General features: G+C 35.0%; 2 pseudogenes; one reads left to right on the plus strand and one right to left on the minus strand.

The window, feature by feature from the left end:
• The first annotated feature begins 614 nt into the window (after nucleotides 1-614).
• On the plus strand, nucleotides 615-7,180 carry LOC128176867 (uncharacterized; annotated as a pseudogene).
• A 6-nt stretch (nucleotides 7,181-7,186) lies between these two features.
• Nucleotides 7,187-7,649, minus strand: LOC128176868 (uncharacterized; annotated as a pseudogene).
• Between the last annotated feature and the right edge of the window lie 217 nt (nucleotides 7,650-7,866).

Here is a 7,866-nt window from a genome sequence, read left to right on the forward strand (position 1 = left end):
AAGGTAAACTTTAAATGCAGTTTCCTCAAACCATGGCTAATCAACACAGTACCAATTCACCAGTTGCTACTGCATCAACAGTGATCCCTCACCGGCTTGTCGCCGCTCAATCATTCGTCTGCAATCAACCTATTCAATTCTCTGCTCTCACCTTCGTCTACAACGGTCCCTGTTCTTTTATCTGAACGCTCCTCTTCAACTGTCACTGTCCCTTCCTCTGCTCTTACTACTTCATCTTCTTCAACAGTCACTGTCGCTTCATCTGACCGCTCCTCTTCAACTGCCACTGTCCCTTTGTCTGCTCCACCTTTTCAGCTTCTTCAACAGCCACCGTTCCTTCGTCTGCTCTAACTTCTTCAACAATCTCTGTCCATTTTACCTCATTGAGCCTCCAGGCTTTAGTCTGGTTTAAATGGAATATCGTGTCACACTTAGGCCCGTGTACCTTGTTTTAAAGTTTTTAAATAAAAAGTATTCACACCGGAGTGGTTCTCACACCTTGCTATATATACCCAATGCTGACCAGTGTCCGAGTCTTTCGTGTTAAAGGCCCCGTGTGCTGTGTCAGTACGTCGTGCTGACTAAATCATTTCACTGATTGTTACGAGTTAACAATGCCTAGAAATTTATCAGATTCTAGTTGTGAAGAAGAACAAAATGCTGATATTGTTCAGCTATTTGCTTCTGAAGACAAAGTCTTGGAAACACCTCAGACCGACAGACCAAATACTCGTAGTGCCGTGGCTCCATCAGGATCCATCGGGGGCACTACCAATAATGGGCCTGGTAAAGGACCGGGAAAAAACAAAAAAGGAAAAGGTCCAACAAAAAGAGTAAATGTATCAAATAAAAGAAAACAGGATGATGTTCCCGTGCCCAAGAAACAACAAAAGGTAAACTTTAACCCGTCTCAAATTTATTCTATGTTATCTGAACTGTTAAAGCGAAGTAGTACGCAAAGTAGTACTGATGAACCGGAAGCGTGCACTTTTGCAATAAATACGGAATCGGTAGAGGAAATTTTTCCGTTTTCTGATGATTTTAATGGTATGTATCAGAGTGATCTTTTTTTTTTATAGATAACGACCCAGAGGTCATATTTGATGACGAGAGTAGTGAGTTTTCAATGCCCAAGGTAAGACGAGACAAAATTTTGTCCCCCAGTGTCGGAAATTTGGCAAAGTTCGTAAAAATGGGCTGCACCCAGAAAGCAGATGTAACGAAATATCTTGACGAAATAAAGAAATAAAAGTTCCAGAAAACCGCCAGTCATAAATTTAGAAATATGGAACAATTTATATGTTAATGTTCTGCAGAGAGATAAAACAATTCAAGAAGCACAAAAAATTATGAATTTACCTTCAGTTACTAATGTAGTATTTCTCTCTCTCTCTCTCTCTCTCTCTCTCTCTCTCTCTCTCTCTGCTTATTTGGTAGTGATTTCAAAACCATTATGGTTTCAAATTTTGGGTAGGCAACCATCAGGAACTAATGGTTCTGGTAACATACAAGCAATAGAAGTACTTCATGAGAATGAGGGGAAACCTGTAATTGGATAAATTAAATGTTCAAAACGTTTCACTTAAAACATTGAGGTCAGGTCTACCTATCTTTTATTATTTTCCAATTCTCCAGAACGTGAAGATTGTCCCTTCGACTGTATTTCATTCCATTATTTTATTTTATTTACTAGAACATGAATATCATTCTTTGCTATTTGGATGTATAGTTTCAATGAAAAATATTTAATAAGGCTTTATTTTTAATATACTAGTAAGCATTCAATTGGATTTTTCATGCGATAATTAGGAAAATTAAAAAATGTTCCTTTCAAATATAGCCTGGTATTATGTACTATGGATATTTTGCATTTACAAGACTCAGTTAAGATACAATTAAGAAATCAATTTACATTGAATTATCAAAAATTACGAGACATCTTATGTGCAGAATCTTCATTTTCCCAATTTGCTGCCAGAAAACAAGGTAGGACATATGCTGAATGTGCGTCTCTTTAAGTGTTTGCTTAGTCAGCAACACCAGATAGGAATGGATAATCTGAAAAAGTCAATACAATCAAAGAAGACTTGACTTTTTTTAAAGGGGCATGGTCACGATTTTGGTCAAAAATTATTTTTCTGGTTTTTATTTTTACAATGCTTCAGAAAGGCATTTTTAATAGGCAACCGAAATTTGAGTGTCATTTGTTGAGTTATAAGCGAGTTACAGAGCCTGAAATTCTTCGCTATGTAAACAAAGCGTTTGTTTACATTTTGAACGTTGAAGTAAAAATTCCAGTTTTAAACCTAAAACGAATGTGTAAAACGTTAAGAACTGCTTATCTCTGCTTAAAATACAAAAAAGATAGATAAATAAGCTGGAAAAAGGTTTTTTACTGGTATATTGAACCTATGTAAACAAAAACAGGGCACGAACCTTGTTTACATGACAGAGAATTGTGAGCCCCGTATCTTGCTTATAACTCTACAAATGACTCTCAAATTTTATTTGATCATTAGAAATGCATTTCTTAAGCATTGTAAATAATAGAAACATAAAAATAAAATTTGACCAAAATTGTGACCATGCCCCTTTAAAATCTACTTGAAATCTGCAACTTTTTATACAGTGCATTGTATATAGAATTAAATGTTGTGACTCTTACTTAACTTTTAACTACACTATTGATGTTTAATAAAGATAGAAAATGTACGGTGTTCATATGTACCGTATCATTCACCCAGTTCTGAGAATCCAGAGTGTTGAAATCCTCTTCTTTCAAAACAATGCCACAAACTCTATAGCGATGGATATGTTCTCTTGTCTTCGTAATGGAGGGAACTGGCTCGACTTAGGAAACTTCATCAAAAGTCTAATTAATTTGGCAGCTTCTGTGGCATGTTTCTCCGAGACAACAAATAAGGCAGAGACAAGCATTAGATCTGGTACTATCTGTGACGGGGCTGCTAAAGACTGCCTTTTCTTGGACTGAACAATATTTAGAAGATCTTGCATACAGAGGTTAAATTTACCATCATTGTCTCTTTGACGACCAAGGTAAAATGACATCAAAGGGTGGCAATGCTTCAGCACGAGTGACATGGCTGGCATAGTTCTTGCTGGACATAAGTTCAAGCTGTTGCATTTGTTAATGACATCCATAAAATATTCTTTGTACTAGGTTTTCAAGTGTTTGGCAACTCTTCTTTGTTTTGGGAGGGGTTTTTTCAACTGAAGATGATCTTCTTCTTTTATTGGTCTTTTTTTCGTATTTTAATTATCATTAGATATCACAGAGGTCCTTAGAATTGGTCTTATACATGTAGCTGGGATAGAAAAGATTTTGTAGTGCGAGACATTCTTCTGTTCTTTTAATTTTGAGTTTTTGACTTTCCACCCACACTCGTCTTGACCGCACACTCTTCTTGTCCTTGTGTTGATTAAAAGCAGTCTTCTTGTAATATATTGCAGCCTTTGATTGTCTGGGAAGAATTGACCATCTACCTGTTACTTCAATGGTTTGAACTTCTCATCCTATAGCGACGTCTCTCAAGAAATAGGAGAGAGGTTCAATATATCACGGCCGTGATATTTTATAACCCTCTCGCAATAGCAATGAAAATCATCTAGGGGGTTCAATATTTTGCAGCCATAATATTTTGAACCTCTCTCCAATGGAAATAGGAGGGGAGGAGGGTTCAATATTTCGCAGCCATAATATTTTGAACCCTCTTCCCAATAGCAATGAAAATTAGAGAGGGGGTCAATAAATCCCCCTTATAATATATTGAAGCCGGGGTTCAGTATTTTATAGGGTAGAGGTTCAATATTTCGCAGCGATATATTGAACCGGGGTCCATTATATCGCATAATATATTGAACCTTTGTTCAATATTTCGTGGTATCAAAATATTATATGACCGGTGGGACGACGCTATGTCCATTTTCAGGGGTTTTTTTCTGAAAGTCAATTTCTCTGCCTTCTTGACTTTCCAAAACCTCTTTTTAAAAGGAATTTAGGGAAGAATCTAAATAGCGTTTAAATGAATTGAAGGTTTAGATATATCAGTAGCAGGAGTTGAAGAATTCCTATCAGTGTCCCTGCCTAACTAAATGCTCTCAGAGTCCGACATTGCAAACGGGAATTTAGCTCGATTGACTTAAAATCCCATAGTATGGCAGGCATACTCTACATAACAGCCCAACTAGTATTCCTACGCGTAAACTAACCCTAATAAAAAAAATATAAATAGACAACCACGTGTTCGATAAAACGATTAAATTTTCCAACCTGCATTAAAGAGACAGTACAGCGCATCTTATCAAAAAACCGACTTGAAAAAATTTTCCGATCGGGTTCGGTATTTTTGTACTACTCATGAATGTATAAACTTTCAAAATATTACAAAGTTCTCCATGCAATAAATCTAATTATTTCAGTAAAATTAATAATTACGTATAACCTTTCACATAAATACATCGCAACGTGTTCGGGGTTCAGCCTTCTATACTATTACGCATGCGCATTTAATGTAAACAAAACACATGCAGGGCTCGCGAAGAATCTCCTGGACAGGTTTGTTGATAAAAATATGTCTTTTCTACTTCTCATAGGTAATAACTGTTCAAAGTTTTTAAAATAACCACAATTATTATTTTGTAAGCATGTATTTTTCGTGTTTATCATAGGAGTTGCTACAACCTAAATCTATTTTTATAAATGAGGCCCCTTGAGGGGTTATTTGACATATGTATGTCTATTCACTTTAAAATGAACCTAAATACGTAAACCATTTGTAAATTATCGAGTAAGTAAGGATATGTTTCATTTAGAGAATCGCTTTAACCTCGTTTTCCATGATGACCGTAGTCGGACGAAGATCTTGTAGTTTTCAGCACGTGTCAATTACTGTCATTCAAAGTCCACTTGGTACAAATAAACGATATAAGATTATTCAGGTTTGTACGACCTTTGAATTTCCGAAAGCTCATAATTACGTTATTTAAGTATGTGAAAGGGATTTTCGTTACTTCAACTATTACAATAAACGTTATTTCTTTATTCCTAACTATACAATAGGTAAATCGGAAGTTATTCGCACATGTGTTTTCAGCTGTACTGTCTCTTTAAATAAATTGAGAATACGCTCGCAGATTTCTTGTTTTTAATGCATACATTTACTCATTTTAAGGGACGTATATAATAAGTATATTTAGTATAATATATACATGTGTATACGTACCTAATATTAACGACAAAAAACATTTAATAAAATAAAATTTATCCGTTTTAAAAATACACTAAAGGCACTTGAAGAAACTAAACATGTGTTCGGAAAAAAACCATATATCAACAGTTTAATTTTTTAACGAAGAATTGGAAATACGCAGCATTCATCACTTTTATCTTTTATAGTTAAAATAATAGTTAAAAGGAGCTTTCACAGACAGGTGTATCACTATTTTCTTTTTTTAAATTCATTAACATGACCAGATTGTTTCGTAATGTTCCTTCGTCAAAGACCTTTCCTTTTTTGCTAAAGTTTAATAAATGTTTATGGTGTTTACTTATTTGAAACACTTTCTTGTGAATGTTGATTTGCTTTTTCAAGGCTAACAATCTGTCTTTTTTGGTTTTCTTTTACTGGATCTCACTATCAATAAACTTAATGATCAATCCACCGGCAGCACTAACAGCTTAAGCTTTTGAGAGATTGAGAGAGACTGATATTCAACTTTCTACGTTGATTTGATTTCACTTAACTCTTCCCTTACGTATAGATTATGATTGTCTAATTGTATTATATAATCAATAAATTATAGATTATTAAAAATAAATTGATTTGATCAGATGTTTTAGCCAAGCTTTTTAATGACATTTAAACAAAACGATATGTTTTTATCATTGCTATTATTGCATCGAATTCGTATCGAATATATCAATACATAAAACACGTATGATTGGAAACATTGATAAAAGATATGGGTACTTAGTTATAATTTAATCACTTTAGTTGTCGACATACTGAGGAACACGAGGCCGAATGCAGCAATTGGCTCCAGAGAGACAAGGTGGTTTTGAAGAATCTACGGTTAGTTCATTTTTTTTAACATTCAAAAGTAAAGATTTTATGTGCCTATTGAATCAGTCCACTTTCATGTACTGGTAAGTCTACATAATTTTGCTTCTTATTCCATGCTGTAAAGGTTTATGCATTTAATTCATTGTGTTTATATGATCTGACTGAAATGTATTAATCCTTTTTCTAGGATGTTAGTAACAAACAGAGATTGGTGTGGGAGCATGAAAATTTACATCAATTGCGAAAACCTGGGCTGTGGAAAACTTTTTTAGCCATACACTCCTTCATTACTGTTCAAAACAGAAACCCTATGGGTATGACGCCTATCATATTAGGAATATGCTGGCTGTCATGGACCACAACAACAACAATGGAAGGATGTCATTGGTTGGACAGGATGGAGGAGTGTATTATAAAGGCCAGGTATCCAGGAGGACCAAACAGTGGGTTGCATATGAGGAGAGAGCACCAAAAGATTTTAAATATATACCAGGTTAGAAACATAAAAGATTTGTAAAGCCCGGAAAAAATGATTTCATAAGAATTTGTATTTGTTTAAATGTTAAATCACTATTATGGAAATACTTATGTTGAGCTGTCAATCAAAATACCATTTATTAATTTTAGACTCACCATAATTAGTCAGATTTTTTCATAGCTTTTAAATTTTGATTGCATGTCATTAGAAATTCTGTCACATTAGAACATTCATCTATAATTGTAAATCATATGGCATGGGTCATCTCTCTGTGATTTTCATAACTACAACATTTATGTGAATATTCTTATACATTGTATCTTGAGGTACATCATATGCAGTCCTGTACATGTATATACTTTATATATCCAAGTACACTGTAAACTGTACAAATTTACATTCAATTTTTGAAATACTTATCACCAGGTATAATTTTTCAGAACTGATGGGTGCTTGCATGAGAGCAACATATGGCGTTTCTGAAACCAAGTTCAGAAAGAGCAGAAAATCAATTTCTTTAGATTCAATTGCCAAGAATCTTTCTGGGGAAACAAATCCAGGATCACGAATCCTTTTAGCTAAGATGCAGAGCAGAAAAAAGACAGGTGAGAGTAAATGAATTCATTTATTCAGAATTAGCAGAATGGTAACCCCAGTATTGTCCGCTTGCCTTAGGAAAACGTCATCTCACGGCACCACAAACACAAGCAGGAACTGGTATTTGCCTTCCAGCTCCCAGCCGCCCATGTTGCCACAGGACAAAGTTTATGTAGGCCTCATTTCTTAATGTGGACAGTTGATAACTAAATGTTGGCAACCTCCAATACATCATGCCTCAAGCACAAATTTCTGAATTCGGGTTTTGAGGTGATGCATGGGAATTGCCTACAACAGATGTTCATGCGGAGATCATCAAAACTTCGGCATACCCCACATGAACACCATTGCACATTTGAATTGGAGTTTTCATTTCTTCCACTATCCTCCATCTGCCTCATTAGAAAAGGTCTTACAAAATCTGGTCCGTCAGCAGTCATGTTTTTCATTCTTTGCCGAAGTTCATCAACAGGCATACTGTCAACAGCATTATATAAAAAAATTTAAAAACTGTAGATGTAAAAAAAAATATCCAATACAACAAAATATTATTCCCTCTCTATCTAGGAGGACCTCACCGTGGTGGGAGGGTGAACATCAGCAATTGGTGGCTACTAGAACTTGCAGACATATTATTTACGTGTACTTACTGTGCTCACTGCCTAGATTGATTTGACTTTTACTGGCAAGTTGCGTTGTTACAATAAC

The sequence above is a fragment of the Crassostrea angulata genome, chromosome 3, assembly GCF_025612915.1.
Source record: "Crassostrea angulata isolate pt1a10 chromosome 3, ASM2561291v2, whole genome shotgun sequence".
Taxonomy (NCBI): domain Eukaryota; kingdom Metazoa; phylum Mollusca; class Bivalvia; order Ostreida; family Ostreidae; genus Magallana; species Magallana angulata.